This window comes from Littorina saxatilis, linkage group LG6 (genome assembly GCF_037325665.1).
Source record: "Littorina saxatilis isolate snail1 linkage group LG6, US_GU_Lsax_2.0, whole genome shotgun sequence".
NCBI lineage: Eukaryota > Metazoa > Mollusca > Gastropoda > Littorinimorpha > Littorinidae > Littorina > Littorina saxatilis.
The window spans coordinates 33,861,515-33,886,683 of record NC_090250.1 but is presented as its reverse complement, the minus strand read 5'-3'; positions in this window follow the sequence as shown (position 1 = coordinate 33,886,683).

Genomic DNA, 25,169 nt, shown 5'->3' with positions numbered 1-25,169 from the left:
GAAGACACGTGAACTCAATTTACTGCAAACAAACAAACAAACAAACAAACAAACAAACAAACAAACAAACAAACGAAAAAAAACAACAAAAAAAACAAGAACAACAACTACCACCACCCCCACCACCACCACCACCACCACACCAACAACAACAACGACAACAACAACGTTAAAAAGTGTTGACCATGGAACCTATTCTTACGCAAAATTATTTGCAAATAGACTTTTTATTCATCTCTGAATCCTGGACACCTCAGATCCTCCAAAGAGTAACTCATGTAAGCCAACACCCTATACTAGCAACTAAAGAGAAAAAGAGATCGATAAAACTATTAATAAATACATCAAATAACCAAAGGGAAGTAATCGCTCTTTATGCATACGACATGTGTAATGGAGTAAGCGAGAGTTGTACGGAGCCTTTCTCCTGACACCTGAGAGAATAACAAGCATTGAAATGAACAAGCGACTTTAATCCTCATCGTATGGAAACATTTGGATGAAAGTCGCTTGTTCATTTCAATGCTTGCTATTCTGGTTATTTGATATTTATCCCCCCCTCTCCTTCTTTCTCTCTGTAAACTTGTAGGGCTAGTTATTTTTCGGTAACTTACCCAACAACCAAAATCACTTACCCAACAACGGGCCTGAATCCTCGATAGCTCATGGGTAGAGACTGTACACATTGTGGATCTACTTTTTGCGACTCAAAAGTTCAGAACACTCTAATGTACAAAATATACATTTCTGGAGCAAACAATACAACCATACCTTATTTAAACCAGCAACTACAGACTTGAGTACATGAATCTCCATATAAAATCCATGAGTTTGGTTGTTTTCTGAATTCAGATCTGCCGTGCACAATCGTTTATCGCGAGCAAGATTCCAAGGAAAAGTAACTCTCATACTTTGTCTAGCGACACGAGTAGTTCCCCTTCCAGATTTCGGCTGCACCGACAAGACTGCAATCCGACGGTCAGTTTTCAACAATATTTCATTTTATAAACAGATCACACGCAATCAATTGCAAACATTTAATCAACGTAAAGAACATGCAGCGGTTTCATACACTATTTTGCCCCAGAAAACTAAACTTCATACAGTTTTTAACGTTGGAACACGGGTGTAAAACTTCGTCTGCTAGTCACATTCGAAGAAAGAACATTTCCTGAGCGATACCAAAACATGAACAGAACACACACTATCTGCCTTTACCGCCACAGCAGAATGACAACATAACTGTGTTCTTGATTTTAGTTCAAAACATGGAAACTGACAAGAAGTGTTAACAAAATTGAATGATTTGCACGGAACTATACAACCGCGCATTAATCGATCGCCTGCGCAGGTAGACTGGTTGGGTGAATATGATTCGATCAAACTTTCGCACAAAAACTCCTCTTTTCTTTGAATAACTGAAGAAAGGAGGGATAAAGAGGTTACATACCTCGTCTCAGTGATTATCAAAAATAATGGTCTCAGTTCGCGGTCATGAAAAAGCTCGCTGAAGCTCGCATTTTTCATGATCCGCTAACTTCGACCATTATTTTTGATAATCACTGAGACTCGGCATGTAACCTCTACATATCTTAACAACGCTCTGCCTCATTTTGTTTAAGATTCTTATTAATAAATACATTTAAAGTTAAACAAAACATGAAATGATAAATGTATACATACATCAAAATAATTATAACAAATTGACACACAAAAATAATGAAGAGGTTGAACAAGGGATAGAACTCATGCCTCCTCGATGCAAACACACCAACTGCATGATTACCTCCCTTGGATTAAAACTGCCTTTTTTTTATCGGCGTTACTGGATGTATCTTTGTTTCGTTGAAAATAAGTGTGAAAACTGGGTAATACTCATAAAATAAAATAAGCTACAAACAAAAAAACCACACACACATACACAGTAAATACATAAACAAATAGATACATAAATAAGACGCAAGATGCTGTTCAAAGTTCAAGAGTGAAACATGACATTATGGACAATAGAAAAAAGGTCGAAAAGAACACCAACGACCGGCGTCATCCCATCAGCGACATTTTTTTTTTGGTCGTATTCTTCTTTGAGTAATTATTATCTCTGGACTTACAACGTTGATGTTTCGCGGGCCGGGCAAAATAAAATAAAAAAAATAAAAATAAAAATAAAAAACCCTTCTGCGAGGGTCTCACAGGCAAGGGAGAGTAATCACGCAAGCCAAACACAAAGCGACTTTAACGAATTCTCTCCCTTTCCATAGACATTGGACCTTTGTCAGACACTAGTCTGTGGTCGCCTCGTAAAGAAAGCTAGCGTGTCATTCAGAAGATAAAGCAGTCGGACTTTTTCACTTACTCCCTCGAGTCTGACAAAAGATTTCAATTGATTTTTTTTTATTTTTAAATTTTTTTTTTATCAATGAACGGTTTGAAACACATTGGAAAAGTGTAATTGTAACAATTGAATTCCGACTCAGGGACGTGAACACCAAACTACACTGAGACAGAACCAGGCAGTGGGTAACACACACACACACACACACACACACACACACAGAATCACACACACACACACACACACAGAATCACACACACACACACACACACACACACACACACACACACACCTTGCACTGAACCCACATACACGCGGCACTGGCATGCACACACACACAGACACTGACAGGTACACAAACGCACACGCACACACACTCACGCTGACACACATTCACGCACGCGCACATACACGCACAAACACCCCCCCCCCCCCCCCCCACCCCCCACCCCACATACACACACCCTGCATACAGTTCCAAAGACAGAAGCGCAGTCCACAAAACAGCCTGTACGGCCCACAAAAGGCACGTGTCTACAGGAAGACCGTCGCTGCACGCGCTGACATCACGTGGGCAATCTCTCTCCGATGTGCACGTGTACGGGAAGCAGAGGTGGCAGACACAACAGAGATCATCATTGGAGGAGATGTTTGAAGAGTGGAGATGATGGTGTTCGGCAAACATTAGGCAGTTGACCTTCCGGAATGCTGTCTCTCAACGTTATCGTCAAACAGGCACGTTAGACCAGGATTAGAACGCTTAATAGTTGAGTGTGGAGGAAAAGAGAGTCCCTCTTGTGAATGTCATCGTAATTTATTTCCCTTTCTTTCAGTTTAGCCCTTTGGTCGTGATTTGTTTGTTTGTGTCATTGATTGCTTATTTGTCTGTTTGCTGTTCTTTCTTTGTCCTGCAGAAAACTCCAGCCAACTAGCTAACTTTTCGGTTGCATCATACAGACGAACATATTTTTTTGAAAGTCTCAAAGAACACTAAAGCGTAAACTGGAGACGACTCCACGTTGTAGATAACCGCTCAGAAATGCCTTTCACATTTGAATACTACATGTACATAGCACTAAACGAGATGGGCGGAGTCAGTAAACAGGAAGAGTGCGTGCACGCATGCGTAGCTCTTTGCAGACATGCGCTCTCTCTGGCGTCCACTTCCTGTCAGGCAGACGTCCGGTGCGATGCAAGCTGGGAAGCAAGCCTTACAACGCCTCACGTTTATGCCAACTCTCGCGGGAAGAAACGTGTGAAATGCGCATGACAAGAGAGTGTGAAATATGGAGGATCATTCATTCAACAATTTGACGTTTTCTATCCTATGCCGCTTGTTCTGCGGTTGACGACTTGGTGTGAAAAAGTGTCCCTTTTTCTTGTAGGCTTGTGCATCAGTTTCGCAAATCAAAAGGCAGAGCTGTCAACTCGCGTGGCACTCTTCGACAGTCGTGTCAAGATTTTAAATAGCTTGTTAAATCTCACTGTCTGTGTTTTTGTCTGTCTGTCTGTCTTTCTGTGTTTTTTCCCCGACCCTTCCAGTCTCTCCTTCCCTCTCTGCCTGTCTGCCTGTATATGTCTCTCTGTCTTTGTCTCTCTGTCTGTCTTTGTCTCTCTGTCTTTGTCTCCCTGTCTGTGTCTTTTTAGTTCACACACACACACACACACACACACACACACACACACACACACACACACACACACACACGCACGCACGCACGCACGCACACACACACACACACACACACACACTCTCTCTCTCTCCAGCTCTCTCTGTGTCTACGTGAACCTTTGTGTCTGTCTGTCTGCGTGTATCGCTATTTCTTTGTCCTCAGCTCTTTCTGTCTATGTCTCTGTCTGTCCGAGTCTCTGTCTGTGCGTAACAGTATGCCTGTGTTGTGCGCCCGTCTGTCTGTGTGTCCGTCTTACACATTAAGACAAGGTCCGACCTTTCACAAGCCTCTACTTTTGAATGTGTCTGCTAGAAAAGCGTTTGCCTCAAGATTATGATAAACAAGTCGCGTAAGGCGAAATAACAACATTCAGTCAAGCTGTCGAACTCACAGAATGAAACTGAACGCACTGCTTTTTTCACCAAGACCACATACTCGTAGTTTCGTCAATCCACCGTTCGTGGCAAAGGCAGTGAAATCGACAAGCCATGCAGAATAGTGCGGTAGTGGTCGCGCTGAGCAGGATAACACGCTTTTCTGTATACATGTCTATTCTTTTTAGCTTACTGAGTTTGTTTTTAATCCAAACATATCATATCTATATGTTTTTGGAATCAGGGACCGACAAGGAATAAGATGAAATTGTTTTTAAATCGATTTCGGAAAATTAATTTTAATCATAATTTTCATATTTTTAATTTTCAGAGCTTGTTTGTAATCCAAATATAACATATGTATATGTTTTTGGAATCAGAAAATGACGAAGAATAAGATGAAATTGTTTTTGGATCGTTTAATAAAAAAAATAATTTTAATTACAAGTTTCCGATTTTTAATGACCAAACTCGTTCATTAGTTTTTAAGCCACCAAGCTGAAATGCAATACCAAAGTCCGGCCTTCGTCGAAAATTGCTTTGCCAAAATTTCAATCAATTTGATTAAAAAATGAGGGTGTGACAATGCCGCCTCAACTTTTACAAAAAGTCGGATATGACGTCATCAAAGGTATTTATCGAAAAAATGGAGAAAAAAAAACTACGTCCGGGGATATCATTCCCAGGAACTCTCATGTCAAATTTCATAAAGATTGGTCCAGTAGTTTAGTCTGAATCGCTCTACACACACACACGCACAGACAGACAGGCACACACACACACACACACACACACACACACACACACACACACACACACACACACACACACACACACACACACATACACCACGACCCTCGTCTCGATTCCCCCTCTATGATAAAACATTTAGTCAAAACTTGACTTAATGTAAAAAAGAAGGTCAGGCCGTCGATAAATATTTCATTTGTCTTTTTATTTTTATTGTCTTTGTAAAGAAAATGTTTTACCTGGTGAATCGTCAAAGAATTATTTTTCTTTTCAAGCAACAGATTTTGAAAGAGAGAAAACTTATTTTGGACCTTTTTATTGAATGAATTATTTGCACAGAATACCCTCACCATCTGTTTCTCATCACACACCGGAAAACGATGACTGACACAAGTTACTAAAATCACATGTTCGGCAAACAGAGATGAAAACATTGATATGATTTCAGTGACGTATCAGCCATTCAGTCGTGACCAAAATGTTAACTGGTAGCAATCTTCAGCCCAGATTTCCATTCATGATGATTGACCGACGCGTATGTGTTGTAATCCGAGTAATCTTCAATCTGCAATCATCTTCAGCGAACATTGCTTTGACCAAAATCAGATGTTTGACAAACAAAGATGAACATGTTGATATGACTTCAGTCACATATTCGCCACTCAGTCGTGACCAAAAAGCTAACTGGTAGTAACCTTCCGCTCAGATTTCTATTCATGATTGAACGACGCGTAATCTTATGTGGCAGGAGCAACAATAAAACAATAAGCCAAAAAGATCAACACCCCCCTCCCGTCCTGGTGGATGTAAGAGAACAATCCTTGCATGCCTCCTTTCATTAAAGGCACAATCCTTCTCGTGTAAATCGTTCCGCTCACCATCAGTCTCAGATCTGACCAGGCTTTTACATGAAATAAGACCATCCTTTCAATTTGACATATCAGTACCGGGCCAAAAACTAGCTATCTGGACGCTTTCTTTGCAGAAATAGAAACATTTTTTAAGGAGCTAATTTCTAGACGGGCATTACTCTCAATCTGCAAAATTGATTCATAAAAAAAAATTGCCACCGAACGTGAAGCAGTCAGGGTGGTGATTTTTACATTTAGCCAAGTTTTGACTAAATGTTTTAACGTAGAGGGGGGAATCGAGACGAGGGTGTGGTGTATGTGTGTGTGTCTGTCTGTCTGTGAGTGTGTGTGTGTGTAGAGCGATTCAGACTAAACTACTGGACCAATCTTTATGAAATTTTACATGAGAGTTCCTGGAAATGATATCCCCAAATTTTTTTAATTTTTTTGATAAATGTCTTTGATGACGTCATATCCGACTTTTTGTAAAAGTTGAGGCGGCACTGTCACACCCTCATTTTTCAATCAAATTGATTGAAATTTTGGCCAAGCAATCTTCGACGAAGGCCGGACTTCGGTATTGCATTTCAGTTTGGTGGCTTAAAAATTAATTAATGACTTTGGTCATTAAAAATCTGAAAATTGTAAAAAAAAAATTTTATCAAACGATCCAAATTTACGTTCATCTTATTCTTCATCATGTTCTGATGCCAAAAACATATAAATATGTTATATTTAGATTAAAAACAAGCTCTGAAAATTAAAGATATAAAAATTATGATCAAAATTAAATTTTCGAAATCGATTTAAAAACAATTTCATCTTATTCCTTGTCGGTTCGTGATTCCAAAAACATATAGATATGATATGTTTGGATTAAAAACACGCTCAGAAAGTTAAAACGAAGAGAGGTACAGTAAAGTATGCTATGAAGCACAGCGCAACCGCTACCGCGCCAAACAGGCTCGTCACTTTCACTGCCTTTTGCACTAGCGGCGGACTACGTTCAGTTTCATTCTGTGAGTTCCACAGCTTGACTAAATGTAGTAATTTCGCCTTACGCGACTTGTTGGTATGTGTCGAAGCCAAGGGATGTTGTTATCTCATTTAAAATTCGGAAAAAAAGTTGTCCGAAAGGTTTTCACGGGAAGGCCTGTGCCTTTAATCTTTATCGTCAGATTTCTATTCGTGGTGGCTGAACGAAGCGTAAGCGTATGTGGCAGAAGTAACAAAGCCAAAAAGATTAACCCCTAGTCGATCTAAGAGAATAACCCTTGCATGCCTCCTTTCATTAGCTCAACGATCGACCTTGATGTCATCATCTTTTCAAAAACATCCTCGCATGTATTGCGACTGACAACTTTTAACAGATTACTTCGTTCCACAAGCGAATCTCGCCCTTGTGCCAGGACAACACGGTCACTCGGCTGGAACTGGTCTGAAAGTCTGAGCCCCTCGAAGCGTGACACCACACCCTCCGTCTAACCCCAACCTGTTGAAAGGGCCAGCTTTTTTCAATGCCACGGGAATATGGTTTGTTTGGTATTAAAAGACGTTGAATACAGATTATTATCCCATCACAGAATTCTTATGATAATATTAATAGAGGACTATGATTTTATACAGAACAGAAAATGAAGCTGAAGAGTCTCTTTCTTCCGCCGCAAAAGACCAGTGATTAAGAAGACTGAATGCGGTTTTGTATCGCAAATGACGCCCAGCGACACGTTATTTTGTTTTCACTCGTAATATCCGTAAAAGAGTCTGATAGCAGTTGTTTAATATTTCATGCTAAATACACTATTTATTTACCCCGGTGGACAAATCTGGCGAGGGGTTAAACTTGCGAACTTGTCACGTGGAGCGGTTGGTGTGCACGTGCTTGGAACACAAGCTACACAGCTAGAAACAGGAATCTTCGACAACCAACAGCTTGGTAAACACAACTCAGTACTGACGACAACGACGGCTTTCATGGCTATGGTAATGCTCCATGTTTGTCGCACCAGTGTTTCGTGAAGAAGAAAACACAGAATCATACAAAGTTAAATCTGCCAGAGACATTCATCTATGTCTCTGAATCTGCTGAATACACTTTCCCTGCACGCCCGAGCGGCCATGAACAGAAAGTAGAGACAAATGGATGAATACATTATGATCACGCAGAGTCAGTCTTTTTGGCCTCGCCGTAGTTTGGGATCTAATCTTGATGAGCATATTGAAAGGAAGCTTAACTGGATTTTCACCACGGACCGGATTGAAAAATAAAACCAAGGTAATTAGGAAAAGAGACATGCAGCCGGTGGCGAGAGGGAAAACATGACAGAAAAAGAAGAGGGGATGACAGTGTAGTTATGGAAGATTAATGAAAGGTAAAGGGTTTCAAGTGTGAAAAACAACAAATTGGAAAGAACTTGAAACTTTACATTATAGACTAAGACGAGCAAAACCGCCGAGAGCTTTGTTCTTGTATTCACTCGTAGTTGCTATTGTTTGCTGCTGCTGTTGTCATTGTTGTAGTTGTTGTTGTTGTTGTTGTTGTTGTTGTTGTTGTTGTTGTTGTTGTTGTTGTTGTTGTTCAACGGTTGTTTTTGTTGGTAGTGGATCTGAATAGGAATCGAAGTGACACAATTGACAAAAGCCAGAGATACAAAGTGACACTGAAGCAGAAAGTGACACTGAAGCAGAAAGTGACACTGAAGCAGAAAGTGACATAGAAACAAATGAAAGTGACATAGACAAAAATGCAATGCGAAGAGAGTGAAAATATTGATATAGAATGTTAATAGGCAAAGAATCTTTAAAGTAAAAAATACGATTTGAAGAACGTCAGCAACCCGCTTCTCGCCATGACCGTCTGTGGTCTTTAATTGTTGAAACATGTTTTTTAAGTACAGCTTTGTTTTGTTTCGGCTCGCCTTGTCCAAACGCACCCATTCATCCGTTTTTCCTTTCTTTTTCTTTTCATGTGGCTTCACTTTACCTTCCTTTCTATTCCCTTCTCTTACTTTACCGTACCCTACACAATCTTCTTCTTCTACTGTGGCTTCTGCTATACTCTTCTTCTTCTCCTTCGTCTTCTTCTTCTCCTCCTTTTCATCACGGATCAGTCTTCTTTGCGTGGTGAAAGCGCTCACCTATGTAACTTCAGCAGGACAGACGATGCACTGCAGATTATTGCGTGAAAGGAAAACAGGGCCCATATTCTTGAAACAGCATTTAAGCACCAATGCATTGCGGACAAATACGAGATACCGCTCGCGAAAGATTTTAACCGATGCTCGATCATACCGGCTTGTTGTGAAAGCGTGCTAGCGTCTTCTTTAATCCAGTACAGTGTCGAATTATTTTCAACTGATTCCGTAGCCTAACGGTTCTCTCGTTCGCCTGATGCGTGATTGAGTCGAGTTCAAATCTCCATCTGCCCATAATTTTTTTTTACTCTTTGGCATTTGTTTATTTTTGTTTATTTTCTTCATGTGCAAAAGAGTAACAGCTATTGTGTTTTCAGCGTAGCAATAGGGTCCGATATTTAGACGAGACAAGTATAATGCCGACGAGTCGAAGACGAGTCGCATTATATTTGTTCGAGTCTAAATATTGGACCCTATTGCTACGCTGAAAATACAATAGCGATTATATAGCTGTTCTGACCTTGATTTGTTGTTCCAAACTTACAAAATGACAGTTTTTGCGTCGATGTGTTGATCTCAGGTTTTGATAGCAGACGCCGTTTCTTATGCGCATGAGTTTTGCGCAGGCGCCACACTGACTTTGGGAAAAAAATCCATTTGACAACAAAGCTGTTAAACAGCTTTTTTTTATCAGTTCATTAGTATACAACAAAAAGAAGTTTGAGTTTTTTTAATTTTGAACAAGACTTCTTATGAAGAAGACCAAAACACAACATCAGCGGAAAACTAGAAACAACTGATGAACTAGGATGCAACAAGGGGAGGAGAAGAGAACAGCTAATCCGTACAACGCGAGCAGACGGCAGCGAATTTTTCAGTTTGGGTGAATGGCATTCATACTTGTCTCGTCATGAAGCGAATTTTTCAACCTCAGTTATAAACGACTACATGAATGTTAGTGCCATGGGTTGTACATCAATACTTTAGAGGGGTAGTGGGGTATTTAGTGTGGAGTTACGAGATAAGAAAAGCCGAATGCGAAAGTTTGTGTCAGTCAACTAGCTCACACAGGCACACACAAACGGCTGTTCCGTTTTACTCCCCTGTTTGTACTACATTTTTCGACTTTGGGCATTTTGTGGTGTTTAGGGACAGAAAATAATTGGTTTAGTCCTGTTTCATCGGGAAGTTAGCAGAAAAGGGTATGCTATCGACATTTTTAAAGCTGAAAATCATTCCCGAGAAGAATTTCAAGTTGTTAGTGTATGCTGTTGTCGATTGTTAACATCGTGTGGTACAGATGGGTAAACCGGAACCATGCGTCTTTGTTATTGCCAATATGCTTTTGGATATTGGCAAAAATGGCCGACTTCCGTAGCATTATGCTTTGATGATGATGTTGAGACCATCCAATCACAGCCCCCGAATCCCCACACGTGTCCATCAGAATAGCTATATTACGTTATAATAGCTATATTACGTTATAATAGCAAAATTGATTTAAAAAATATAATTTTAGGCAGGAATTTTTTTTAAATCTTTGGTTAACATGATATTAGTTTATTGATAAAGTTTGTTAACTTAAACATGTAAACATTTGATTAAAAAAAATTACCATGAAGAAGGAAGGAACGTGTCCATAAGCAATCTGCTTGTTAACGTTCTGTTGTTATTGTTTGAAACGTGTGTATGAGAATTTGAATAAACACGCTTAAACCAAGAAGGATGCTCCCCGCTTCAAAAAACAAAGGTGAGAGAGAAGACAAAAAAAACTAAAATGCAGTAGCAGCCACCTGCATGCAACTGAGATTAAAAACAAAATAATAAAAAATAAATAAAAAGGGTCTCCCCGTGTTTTTATTTCATTCAGTTTGTTTGGGTAGTTGATATTGACTTTGAAACTGACACGCTGGCTAAAAAGCTGCAACATTGTGTCCTTCAAAGTCAAACTGTCGTTTAACTACCGCCCAGTATTTATTTTTACTGCCCAGTAATTATTTATTTTTCCCCGGTATTCATGTGTGTCTAGCGGAAGGTCGGCAGCTACCAGTGTTGGTTATTTTTAGAATTGAAGATTCCCGATGCTTGCTCTTCTCTGTGCACGCGTTACCGGCGTTTTCGCCGGCGTGTCAGTTTCAAAGTCAATAGCAACAACCCAAAGAAACTGAATGAAATAAAAACACGGGGAGACTTTATTTTTTATTGGACAGAAAAAGGTTTCTAGAGTGGCTAGAGAATCGCAATACATTTTTGACTGGGAGGAAAAAGAAGAAACGAAAGCTTCATCTTTGGTTTAAACATAAGATTATTTCAACAAATGTTACAATCATGACATGTACACAAAAGACACAGGTAACAGCAACAAGCTAGAAGCTTATAGTGGTGTTTCTGCATGGATATTACAACGTAAGGCGGTAACGGCTGAACAATTTGTCTAAATAAACCAAATCTATTAATAACATAATAAACGTTGCATAATCATTATAAAGAAATACAGTAAGAGGAAGGAAGGAGGGGAAGAAAATGAATAACAAGTCGCGTAAGGCGAAATTACTACATTTAGTCAAGCTGTGGAACTCACAGAATGAAACTGAACGTAGTTCGCCGCCAGTGCAAAAGGCAGTGAAAGTGACGCGCCTGTTTGGCGCGGTAGCGATTGCGCTGTGCTTCTAATGATTCTGACAAACTTTCTTGTGTGACATATCGTTTTTTGTTTAAAATGTATGAATCTGGTGTATACAAGTCAAAATGTCTGTTGCGAAAATGTACGCAAGCTATTCAGGTCCATACAAATACCGAGCACCGTCAGGCACCTATGGTCTATTTAATTAGGTGATGCAGCAAGTGCCTATGAATCGTCGGGAAAACCGAAGTATAATTACGTCAAAGTTTTGCTATCAGTTGACGTCATTTTGTTTGTCGTCAAGGAGTTGTCGTATTTCTTGAAGGAGTTTCCTTCAAAGCTTATTCTTTTACTTTCGATGTGATCGTCAGTTTACTTTGTTCATTAGTATTGGGAACATAAGGAGTTAGATAATAAATGAGGTTATTATTAGGTACGAAATTCTTGATCGCTATTTTCGCGAATAGACAAGAGTTTCCATTGGTCTAGGTTAGCTAACAACGCAAAGATGAGTTTCGGTTAGCGATTAAGGAGTTTGCGCAGAGAGAGAAAAGAATAACGATCGAAAAGAAAAGGCAACGGAAAGTGGAAGAAAAGGAGCGAAAGCATGAGAGGACCACAACAACACCGTTCTATGCCCATGCCTAGAAGCAAAACCCATCGCCAAGGGCGAACGAAGTTGGCAAGAGCTTACACAGAGGAGACACCCTATCTTTCACGGAGCGACCAGAGATCTGGCAGTGAGCGACAGCGGTAGCCGGTAACCGTCAGGGTGATGGAATCTTTTCTCGATATGTTGGTGTTTCGAGTTACGACTACGAGTTTCCAGTTCGAGATCTGAGGGACGAGTTTTTTTCACGATCAACCCTCTAACTTCGTGCGATGTTTTCCTGATCATCAATGATGAACTTTATATAACCGTTCGACGATAACCAGCCTGGACCACACGACGTTCCGACTGTCAACATCATCACTGCGTATTTTCAAGATGAGTGACTTTTAGAATTAGATCCAGGATATATGAACGATACAGAAATGAAGAATAACCCGTCGACCACGGAACAAGCCAGTAAATAAAAGTTGAATCTATAAATTTACAAATACGTCTTGTGTGTTTTGTGCATGAATCTGCAATAATGGTGTGATAGAATTTTTTTTAGAAACAAAATTCATTCTTGTTCTGATTTATAACGTAAAAGGTGAGGTCTTCGTACCCTCCGAGTACGCAACAGACAGGATCCGCAACATTTGGGGGTACTCGTCCAAGGGATAGTTCCAAGACATTCTTGTTTTTGGGATTATTTCCAAAGACACGAGCCAAAATTCTAAATTTTTTAGTTGGGTATCACACCATTGTGCAGGTTTGTCACAAAACTCATTCGGAGGTCTGGCTATGGTAATTCATTTTTGTATTTGTACATTTTGCACGACTGCATGTGCATGAATAGGTCAGTTGGATAGGTATGTTGTAACACGTAGATTTTTGTTTCACATACGAACTGTCAGTATTTGTGAATACAGTAGGTGATACCAGTAGAAGTGTATGAGTGAAAGAATTGTGATTGGTTTCCTTGGGAAAATTATCTTGGACGCGAGGTAGGTTTTCTTGAGATAGCCAATTTACGAATTCTAAAAGAAAAGGGAAACATTGTAAACCGAACTGAAACATCAACATATATTCTTTTGTGCGAAGGCACTATCCCATTTTAGTCAAGCAATACTTGAATGTAAGCGCACGCTTGGACTAAAATCGTCCATGACTTTGTATTTCTTGGTGGCATAAGAAATATAGTTGTCATAGATTAAAGTAAAGTAATTCAACTCAGGGAAGCTGAGTTTTGAATGAAGGTTTACCAGAACTATTGTGAGGAGTGCAGTAGGGTCTGATGAGAGTTTTGATGATAGGTAGAGAATTAGCATGGTATTGCTGAACCTATAAAACTCGAGTTTACCTAGTAAAGCTTAACTGGATGGATAGACATATAAAAGCATTATGGTTGTTTTTGTCTAGGTTCTGAAAGTCAGAATTGTAAAATCCAGTTAGCCGATTTCCAATTTCGAAAGTCGATATTGGTTTAGTATAGTTGGGTCAATGTGACACTATACTGAGACTAGGTAAGGAAAATAATCTTGTTGTGATAGATTATTTTAGTGAAGCTGGTGTGTTTCCTGAGTCAGTAGTGACTAGGTTTTGTGCTATTGAATTAGTGTCAAGGTCACTCGGAAGCCAGATCACGTTGTGGTGATTGTGTTATCAGTTGTTATAACCCTTCACAAGGAAGTTTGATATAGCAGTTAACTCGGGAGTCGAGTAGGTCTAGGTTAAAGACATAACTACTATAGTCAGTCGGTGTTCTAATCTGGTAGTGATTAGAGGTGTGCTCTTATATTCCTTACTTTTGTATACCAGGGTTACGTGTAGACAAATTAGGATTGAGGAACTGAGTCTTTAGTGTATTTTGGCAAAATAACTGAGACTAGTTGTTGCACCGACAAGTTAAGAAAATGCCGAGACGGCAGGTTATGGAGGCGGATTCTCCGCTGTTGGCATTCAAGCAGGATGGGATTATCCTGGGTCTGTCAGGTATAGAGTTGGCAGACTATATCGAAAAGCGACGTCTGGAAGAGATAAATCGAGAGGAAAAGAAACTCGAAGAGGAAAGAAGGGCGCGAGAAAGACGTGAAGAGATAGAAACGCAACAAGAATTCGAACTGAGGAAAATGCGGGAAATGGTTGACCTAGGTTTAAATCAGAATGTAAACCAAAATAACCAGTACATGCCCAGAGAGTCAAGTAGCAAGATACATATCAATCTGCCAATTTTGGATGACAAAGATGATATAGAAGCCTACTTCAAACAGTTTGAACGCATTGCAAAACTATCAGATTGGGATGAAGATGAGTGGGCAATTCGATTGTCAGGGCAATTGCGAGGTCAAGCACGCCAGGTGTACATCGAATTGTCTGATGAGGAGTCAGTAAACTATGATGAGGTGAAAACAGCGATCTTGCAGCGTTTTCAGCTGACTGCTGAATCTTACAGGAAGAGATTCAAAGAGGTTAAGTGGGAAAAGGAAGAGAGCATCAAAGAATGCCGAAAACGCATGAAAACCTATCTAGATAGATGGAAGGAGTTGTCCGAAAAGGAAGGGAAGTCGGGTGACTTGGAGGATTTAATTCTCACAGACAAACTGTTGGATGTCCTAACTCCGGACCAAAACAGATTCGTTAGGGAAAGAAATCCAACTAACATCGATGATGTTGTGAAACATGTGCAAACATACATAGATGCACGTGATGCCGGGGGACGCATGCCACCGCGACAGTCACAGGGGGGCGAGCGTAGGTTTGACAATAAGCCGCGTAATGGACCACCTCCAACCGGGGGTAACGCACAGTCAGACAATAGGCAGCCACACAAGGGCAATAACTTTGGACAGAGGTCGGGGGGTAATCCAAACAGGCAAACAGGGAATAGACCACCACCCAACACGAAGGGGTGTTTCAGATGTGGGGGGCCGCACATGATGCGTGATTGTCCCAAAAGATTGGATGGGCCAAGACCCAGCAGTAATTATGCATCAACATTACTAGCTGCAGTTCGAACGTCAGGTGACGAGGTCACATGCCAATGTCGTAAGGGCGATACATACGATCCAAACTGTAGAGTACAGGTAGAGGGAAAGGACGCAAGTGGTATCCGTGACACCGGTGCAACTTGTATAGTGGTGAACTCTTCACTAGTTCCGCCGGAGTGTTATACGGGTGAACACCAGAACATAACCCTAGCGGATACGCGCCAGAGAAAAATGCCGATAGCGGTTGTACAAATGGACACACCGTTTTTCTCGGGAGTCACACGCGTGTTGGTGGCAAAGGCTTTGTGTCACCAAGTTCTGATCGGTAATATCCGAAAAGATATGGATGAAAACGAGATCAGTGTACCTGTTTTTCCAATTGTGAAACGGGAGGCAAAGCCACAAATGTGTGCGCCTGTACAGACTCGGAACCAGGAAAAACAGAAGGCGGAGAAAAAACCCTGGGTTCCGAAACAAATCGATCTCGGTCAGATTCGGCCAGAGGATTTGTCTAGAGAGCAAAAGACAGACCCCTCTCTAGCGAAAATCCGCGATCGGGTTGCCAAGGGGGCAAAAGACGGCACTCATTACGAGTGGAAAAAGGATATCCTTTATAGGATATACATGGACAACGGCAGTCCATGCAAACAGGTGGTTGTCCCAGAATGTTTTAGAACGGACGTTCTAAAATTAGCACACGACACACCTATGGCCGGGCATCAAGGCGTGCGTCGCACCAGAGACAGAATTTGGCGCGATTTTTATTGGCCAGGGATTTGTGGTGACGTCAAACGGTATTGCGCGTCATGTGATGCATGTCAACGCAGCTCGCGGAAAGGGACTACAAGGAAAGTGCCTATGAAAAGCATGCCGCTGATAGGGACACCGTTTGAACGAGTGGGAGTCGATATCGTAGGGCCCATCATACCCGCATCTAACCGAGGGCACAAATACATATTGACTATGGTAGACTACGCTACACGGTACGTAGAGGCTACACCACTCAAAGACATTAGAACAGAAACAGTGAGTGAAGCTTTGTGGGTCATGTGGACAAAAGTGGGCATTCCTCGGGAGGTACTGACCGATAGGGGTAGCCAGTTCACAAGCGAGGTTATGGAAGAAGTAAACAAACTTCTGAACATCAAAGGCATCCATACTACGCCGTGGCATCCTCAGACAAACGGGTTGACTGAAAAATTCAACTCTACGCTCAAACACATGATGAAAAAGCTTTGCCAAGAGCAACCAAAAGACTGGGACAAGTTTCTCCCTGCGCTACTGTTCGCGTACAGGGAAGTCCCACAAGAAAGTCTGAAATTCTCACCATTTGAACTGCTGTATGGCAGAGAAGTCAGAGGTCCCATGCAAGTTCTACGTCAAGTATGGACGAATGAGGACACAGCAGATGAGACACGCTCCACTGTCAGTCATATTGTTGATCTCACAAACAAAATCGAGAAGACTTGCGAGATTGCCAAGAACAATCTCAGCAAGGCTGCTCTCAAGTACACAAAGGCGTACAACAAAAAGACAAAAGAAAGAAGTCTAGCGGTTGGAGACAAAGTGTTGCTTTTGTTACCTGAGAAGCACAATAAATTGCAGCTGACATGGAAGGGTCCGTACCCAGTGATAGAGAAAGTCGGTAGTTGCAACTACAGGGTGAAAATCAAGGGACGTGACAAGCTGCTACATGCAAATCTGCTGAAGTTGTATGTAGAGCGCGAGTCAGAGTCCAAAGAGAACAAGTCCGAGCAAACCAAAGCCAAGACTATAGTGGAAGTTCCAGAAATAGTGGCGGTGGTGGTGGATGATGTGCATGATGATGAAACGGGTGATTTGGGGATAGACCGATTTCCCATGCTTTCCCTAAAACCAAAAGAAGGTCCCAAAGATGTAAACATCAATCCAAACCTAGAACCAGAGAGACAAGCAGAAATACAAGCACTTTGTGACAGGAAGGTCAAAGCACTCAAAGACATACCTGGGAAATGTGTCATTGAAGAGTGTGAGTTCAAACTGACATCACAAGAACCTGTGCATGTAAAACAGTACAAGCTACCTTTTTCACAAGTAGAAATTGTGAAGAAGGAGGTCAATGACATGCTGAAGTTAGGTGTCATAGAACCTAGCATTTCACCATACAACAGTCCGATTGTATTAGTGAAAAAGAAGGATGGGTCAATTCGATTCTGTATTGACTACAGACAGCTGAATCGTGAAGTAGTATTCGATTCTGAGCCTATCCCAGACGTACCCTTGATCTTTGCAAAATTGCAGAAAGGGAGCTATTTGTCAAAGATTGACTTAACAAAGGGGTATTGGCAAATTCCCATCAAGGAAGAAGACAAAGAAAAAACTGCTTTTAGCACACCACTTGGGCAATTCCAGTTCGCCTACTTACCGTTCGGAGTGAAGACAGCCAGCATGATCTTTACTCGCATGATGCGGAAGCTCTTAGAACCGCTAGGACGTGATGATGTCGAGCATTTCATAGACGACATCATTATCGCGACAGAAACGTGGGAGCAACACGTAGAGGCGGTAGAAGCAGTTCTGTCTAGACTGGAAGAGGTATGCTTGACTGCAAAGCCATCAAAGTGTTACTTTGGCTACGCAGAGCTGGACTACTTGGGACACCACGTAGGGCAAGGCATGACCAAACCAGATGACGAAAAGACCGAGAAAATCAGGAGCGCAAAAAGACCTGAAACCAAAAAGGAAGTCAGGGCTTTCTTAGGGCTGGCAGGATTCTACAGAAAGTATGTCAGTGACTATGCCAATCTCAGTGCACCGCTGACGGACTTGACAAAGAAAGGTCTACCTGAAAGGGTAGTGTGGAACGAAGAGTGCGAGGAAGCCTTCACGAAGCTCAAACAAAGTCTGGTATGCAAGCCAGTGCTGCTACTGCCAGATATCGACAAACCCTACACAGTGAGGAGTGACGCGTCCGATATCGCCATAGGCGCGGTACTTCTACAGGACCAAGGTCAAGGACTTCAACCAGTGGCGTACGCGAGCAGGAAGTTGAACAAGGCAGAACGTAACTACTCGGTCATTGAGAAGGAATGTTTGGGAGTAGTATGGTCGATCAAGAAATTTGAACAATACTTGTACTCGGTACATTTCACTCTGGAGACCGACCACCAACCACTCACATACCTGCAGAAGACCAAGACAGAGAATGGACGTCTCATGAGATGGGCACTCCAGTTACAACAGTACTCCTTTACTGTTAAAATCATCCGAGGGGTTGATAACGTTGGGGCCGACTATTTGAGCAGACTGAATAACTAGGTTTAGCTTAAACATGAATGTTTCAGCTCAAGAGGAGGGGCGTATGTTGCGAAAATGTACGCAAGCTATTCAGGTCCATACAAATACCGAGCACCGTCAGGCACCTATGGTCTATTTAATTAGGTGATGCAGCAAGTGCCTATGAATCGTCGGGAAAACCGAAGTATAATTACGTCAAAGTTTTGCTATCAGTTGACGTCATTTTGTTTGTCGTCAAGGAGTTGTCGTATTTCTTGAAGGAGTTTCCTTCAAAGCTTATTCTTTTACTTTCGATGTGATCGTCAGTTTACTTTGTTCATTAGTATTGGGAACATAAGGAGTTAGATAATAAATGAGGTTATTATTAGGTACGAAATTCTTGATCGCTATTTTCGCGAATAGACAAGAGTTTCCATTGGTCTAGGTTAGCTAACAACGCAAAGATGAGTTTCGGTTAGCGATTAAGGAGTTTGCGCAGAGAGAGAAAAGAATAACGATCGAAAAGAAAAGGCAACGGAAAGTGGAAGAAAAGGAGCGAAAGCATGAGAGGACCACAACAACACCGTTCTATGCCCATGCCTAGAAGCAAAACCCATCGCCAAGGGCGAACGAAGTTGGCAAGAGCTTACACAGAGGAGACACCCTATCTTTCACGGAGCGACCAGAGATCTGGCAGTGAGCGACAGCGGTAGCCGGTAACCGTCAGGGTGATGGAATCTTTTCTCGATATGTTGGTGTTTCGAGTTACGACTACGAGTTTCCAGTTCGAGATCTGAGGGACGAGTTTTTTTCACGATCAACCCTCTAACTTCGTGCGATGTTTTCCTGATCATCAATGATGAACTTTATATAACCGTTCGACGATAACCAGCCTGGACCACACGACGTTCCGACTGTCAACATCATCACTGCGTATTTTCAAGATGAGTGACTTTTAGAATTAGATCCAGGATATATGAACGATACAGAAATGAAGAATAACCCGTCGACCACGGAACAAGCCAGTAAATAAAAGTTGAATCTATAAATTTACAAATACGTCTTGTGTGTTTTGTGCATGAATCTGCAATAATGGTGTGATAGAATTTTTTTTAGAAACAAAATTCATTCTTGTTCTGATTTATAACGTAAAAGGTGAGGTCTTCGTACCCTCCGAGTACGCAACAGACAGGATCCGCAACAATGTCTGCTTTCTGTCCATGGTGTTCTAAATGAGTTAGGCTTTAGTGATTTTTGGCACAATCAAACTAGCGATAATGTAACGGATGGTGGTTATTTTAATACTTTCAAAGCACTGATGAAAAATAGGCTACAAGACCAATTTGTCCAAACCTGGCATTCAGAAATAAATAACAATGAGTTTTATTATAATTATAGAATGTATAAAGAGAATTTTGAGTTTGAAAAGTACTTGTCTATCCTGCCGGTTAATTTAGCAAACGCTGTTTTAAAATTTAGAACACTGAATCATAAATTGCCTATACAAAAAGGTAGGACTCTTGGTGTTCCCAGACAAGACAGAATTTGTCACAAATGTTCATCAGGTGACCTTGGGGACGAGTTCCATTATATTTTTGTATGTCCTTTTTTTTACCAATTATAGAAAACAGTTGTTACGGTGCTATTATTATGCCCGCCCCAATTCAGTTAAATTCAAAGAGCTTTTTTCCACTACAAAAAAGAGTTTATTGCTAAAACTCGCAAAGTTCATGACACTTGTCATGGACTGTTTGAGAAGTGAGTAAAATTTAATTCTCTTTTAGCTTTATACTCCGATATCTGTTTTGTGTTGTTTGTAATAGTATTTTTGTCCTGATGTTAACTCACCCTCCACACCCCCCCTCCCCCTTCCCCCCATTTCCCATAGTAAAGAAATGTATGTAATCACTTTGCACTTGTAGTGTTTTATTATTATTATTATTATTATTATTATTATTATTATTATTATTATTATTATTATTATTATTATTATTATTATTATTATTATTACTATTAATTATTATTATTGTTGAATTGTTTCTTGTATTGTTTTTGCTCTCCCTCACCCCTCAACTCCCTTTTCTGTACATGGTCTGATTTCTTTTTGTTTTAGTTCCTTTTATTTGGTGTTGAATGAAATGTGTTTTTACTGTGTTTTTTAATTTTCCATGTACCCTCACGGGGTTTTATTGGAATAATAAAACTTGACTTGACTTGACTTGACTTTACTGTACCTCTCTTCGTTTTAACTTTCTGAGCGTGTTTTTAATCCAAACATATCATATCTATATGTTTTTGGAATCAGGAACCGACAAGGAATAAGATGAAATAGTTTTTAAAACGATTTCGGAAATTTAATTTTGATCATAATTTTTATATTTTTAATTTTCAGAGCTTGTTTTTAATCCAAATATAACATATGTATATGTTTTTGGAATCAGAAAATGACGCAGAATAAGATGAAATTGTTTTTGGATCGTTTAATAAAAAATAATTTTAATTACAAGTTTCCGATTTTTAATGACTAAACTCACTCATTAGTTTTTAAGCCACCAAGCTGAAATGCAATACCAAACCCCGGCCTTCGTCGAAGATTGCTTTGCCAAAATTTCAATCAATTTAATGGAAAAATGAGGATGTGACAGTGCCGCCTCAACCTTTACAAAAAGCCGGATATGACGTCATCAAAGGTATTTATCGAAAAAAAGAAAAACACGTCCGGGGATATCATACCCAGGAACTCTCATGTCAAATTTCATAAAGATCGGCCCAGTAGTTTAGTCTGAATCGCTCTACACACACACACACACACACAGACAGACAGACACACATACACACCCACACACACACACACACAGACACACACACACACACACACACACACACACACACACATACACCACGACCCTCGTCTCGATTCCCCCCTCTATGTTAAAACATTTAGTCAAAACTTGACTAAATGTAAAAAGAAGAGGGGTGGGCAGGAGTTGTGCAGAAATTAAAGTTGTTGTCCGGTTTGTGGAGCATTGATTCTGGTTTGCCCAAAGCGGCCTGAACGTTCAATGAACGAGTGTACTATGGAAAAAATGTTCCTGTTCAAATCTAGAGAATACTGTCTGTCTCCATTTAGAAGGTGGGGGAGGTGAATACTGTGGTTAGGGAGGGTATGTATGGTTTCTTGACGTGCTTCGCGATAATTTGGACAATCTAATAGGAAGTGTTTTACGGTTTCGGACGGAAATCCGCAGTCACAAGATGCATCTGTAGCAATGTGACGTCTCACTAGATCGTTATTAAGATCATTTATATATAGCCTGAGCTTACAGTGAATTGTTTGTGATATGCGATCTCCAGAATACCAATAACACGGCGGACTTAAATCGTTTTTTGACAAAAAGTGGTTGAATTCACTTGGGGACTCACTAAGTTTTATGTAGTATGGTAAAGAATTCCAGAGTTGTGTTGAAGATGGGAGAAATGAGTTTCTGTATAATTCAGTGTTAAACGATGGAACTTTCCTATCTAAAGGTCTGCGCTGGCGATATGGGTTATTAGTTGATATTAATGGTGGCAATATCGCAAGTAAGTAGTTTGGCACCTTACGGTGTACAATCTTGTGAAATAATATCAATTTTTGACGTTTACGCCTCTCTAAAAGTGAAATAAAGCCTGACTCGTCGTACAGTTGTTGATGGCTTGTACCGCGGACTGTTCCAACAATGGTCTTCATCTTCAAAGCTTCATCTTTGGCGGGAAGTGATGTATGAAGAGGTTGATTCACGGGTGTGTGTGTGTGTGTGTGTGTGTGTGTGTGTGTGTGTGTGTGTGTGAGTGTGTGTGTGTGTGTGTTAGTGTGTTAGTGTGTGTGTGTGTGTGTGAGAGAGAGAGAGAGAGAGGGGGAGAGAGAGAGAGAGAGGGGGGGGGGGGGGGGGGAGTTTTGTGCAATAACGCATCCTTTGAACACTTCTATGGCAAATGACCAAAATATCGTTTTCTAGCTAAGGAACCGCTCCTGCCAAGGGTATAGTTCCTATTACACGCCCACTCCCCACTTTTGGGCAAAATTGGTGCATAGGGTGGGTGGGCGTATACAAGGTAGATAACAGTAATATCATGTTAACCAACAATAAAAAAAACCTCATTCTTGCCTTAAATTAATTTTTAAAAATCAATTTTGATATTACAACGTACTCTCTTGCACACGAAGAAAATAAACAAAAACAAACAAATGACAAAAAGTATTAAAAAAAAAAGTAAGACCTAATGGTGATTAGAACTTGACTCAATCACGCATCATGCGAAATCGATAACCGTTCGGCTACGGAATCAGACAACAAATTCTCGCCACTGTAATGCATTAAACAAGACGCTAGCACGCTTTCGCAACACGCCGTTATAATCGAGCATCGGTTGAAATCTTTCGCGAGCAGAATCTCGTATTTGACCGCAATGCATTGGTGCTTAAATGACACCAATGTGTGTCTATGAGGGATTTAAATCTACGAACAATATTTAAACAAGATTTATTCAAACTTGACGGTTTTAATGGACAGTGTTGGTGAAGTTACTGACAGGTAGCGACTTTACAGGAGGGGGATGGGTCCTCTAACTTTACAGCTCGGAGACAACCCGGTAAGGACTTACCGGTGTTTCATAAATAACACTTAGCAGTTGGCGGACTTATTGAGCGTAAGTGGTTTTACAGGCCAGTATATGAGTTGCAGCTTTTTGAAGAATAAATTTTGTTCAAATATTGTTTGTAGAGAGGAGCTAGCATGAGGAATCTCTCGATCACTCTTACTCTAAAAATAACCAATTTTGGTAGCTGCCGACCTTCCGCCAGACACACATTAATACCGGAGGAAAATAAATAACAAGGAACTTAGTCGATAAATATCGACAGGGGGCGGACAAATGGTTTACATGTGAAATGTGTGTATATGGGTGTGGTTCTGAAACAAACAAACCATGTGAACCCCCCCATCCCACCGCTCGCGGGCTGAACGACTGACGTCACATGTCGCTTCGGTCTTTTCCTGAGAAGAACACCGCGTGTACATAATACACAATTGTCAATTCGATCGCGTAGCACTGCCAATGCACATTTTCGCAACGAAAACCGTGCTACTGTTTCTTGTGTGTTAAATCTGAAAGCAATATAAGTGAACGAACAATTGAAAACTGATATCACGTTACTAAACTCCCAAAAGTAATAAATTACTTCTGACTGCGGTACACAATACGGCAGTCACCTCTGCGAATGCTGTCGAAGAATCTAACCGAAAGTAAACATTCTGGGAATCTACGCGCATCGGCCTTGACGCAAGTTCAATACTTAGCCAATGAGCGCGCCGCGGCGAAGTTGGCCGCTGTAAGTCTCGCAGCGCTGGCTGGCTGAGCGAGTTGCGTGTCCATCCTTTTTTGGTCCAAGCCGCACCTAGACCAGATTAGTAGGTGCTTGATTTTGGTATTTTGATTTTACATAACATTAAACCTTTCTTGGGGTTCATGGTCATGGCAACAGCCATAATAATATTATATCATGTATAATATTACATTTCAGCATATTTGAATTACATGTCATCATACCAAACTGTCATACATTTTTATTCCTACATCATTCTGATTGATCACAACCAAACCTACTATCAGTGGACACATCCAAATGTAAGCGCCTGTTCTTGACAACTTTTAATCGATCTAAAAATAGCAACTTGCTGGGCCCTCTGCCGCCAACAGACACTGTTTGGCCTGTAGGTAAAATGTACAATGTATTTTCTGATTTGTGCACAAAAGCTTTATTTTTTATTTTTTTTTTTAACATAACAATGTTTAATGTCACTGTATGTTTAAAAGACCATGGTCATATTTGTAAAAAAAATGTTAAATTAGAAAATAAATAACATTTTGGTTCATGATTTTTCCTACACCTGTGCTAAAAATAAGAAATAAAAATGTCGGGTATATAAGTCTCTCAAATACCGCTAGGTATGAATGGCTCGGTTTGAGTTTGTTGCGGTTGACCCTGCACAATGCGACATATCATGTTTTTGTTGAACAATTTTGACGTCACCCCTCCCATAGGGTGACGTATTTCACAACTTCCTGTCTTACACAAACTCTGTGATGACCAATTTTGACGTCACCCCTCCCATAGGGTGACGGATTTCACAACTTTCTACAGATGAACAATGTTGCCTTCACCCCTCCCATAGGGTGACGGATGTCACAACTTCCTGTGTACACAAACTGATGACGTATTTCACAACAAAATGGCGCTGCCCATGGTCAACCTCTAAACTATCCGTATAGAATGGGGGCGTCCTCGCCCCCATAATTACTGGGCAGTAAAAATAAATACTGGGCGGTAGTTAAACGACAGTTTGACTTTAAAGGACACAATGTTGCAGCTTTCAAGAATACGGGCCCAGGCCAAGTACTCGTCATAATCCCTATCGCAGCATAAATAATATGCAGTGCGTCGTCTGTGCCGCTGAAACTGCGCAGGTATATTCTCCCCTTTACCTTCTTTGCGGAGGAACAGCGTGTCTGTGTGTCGGGTAGATGAATGGCCCGGGTGGGGACGCGAAAAGCG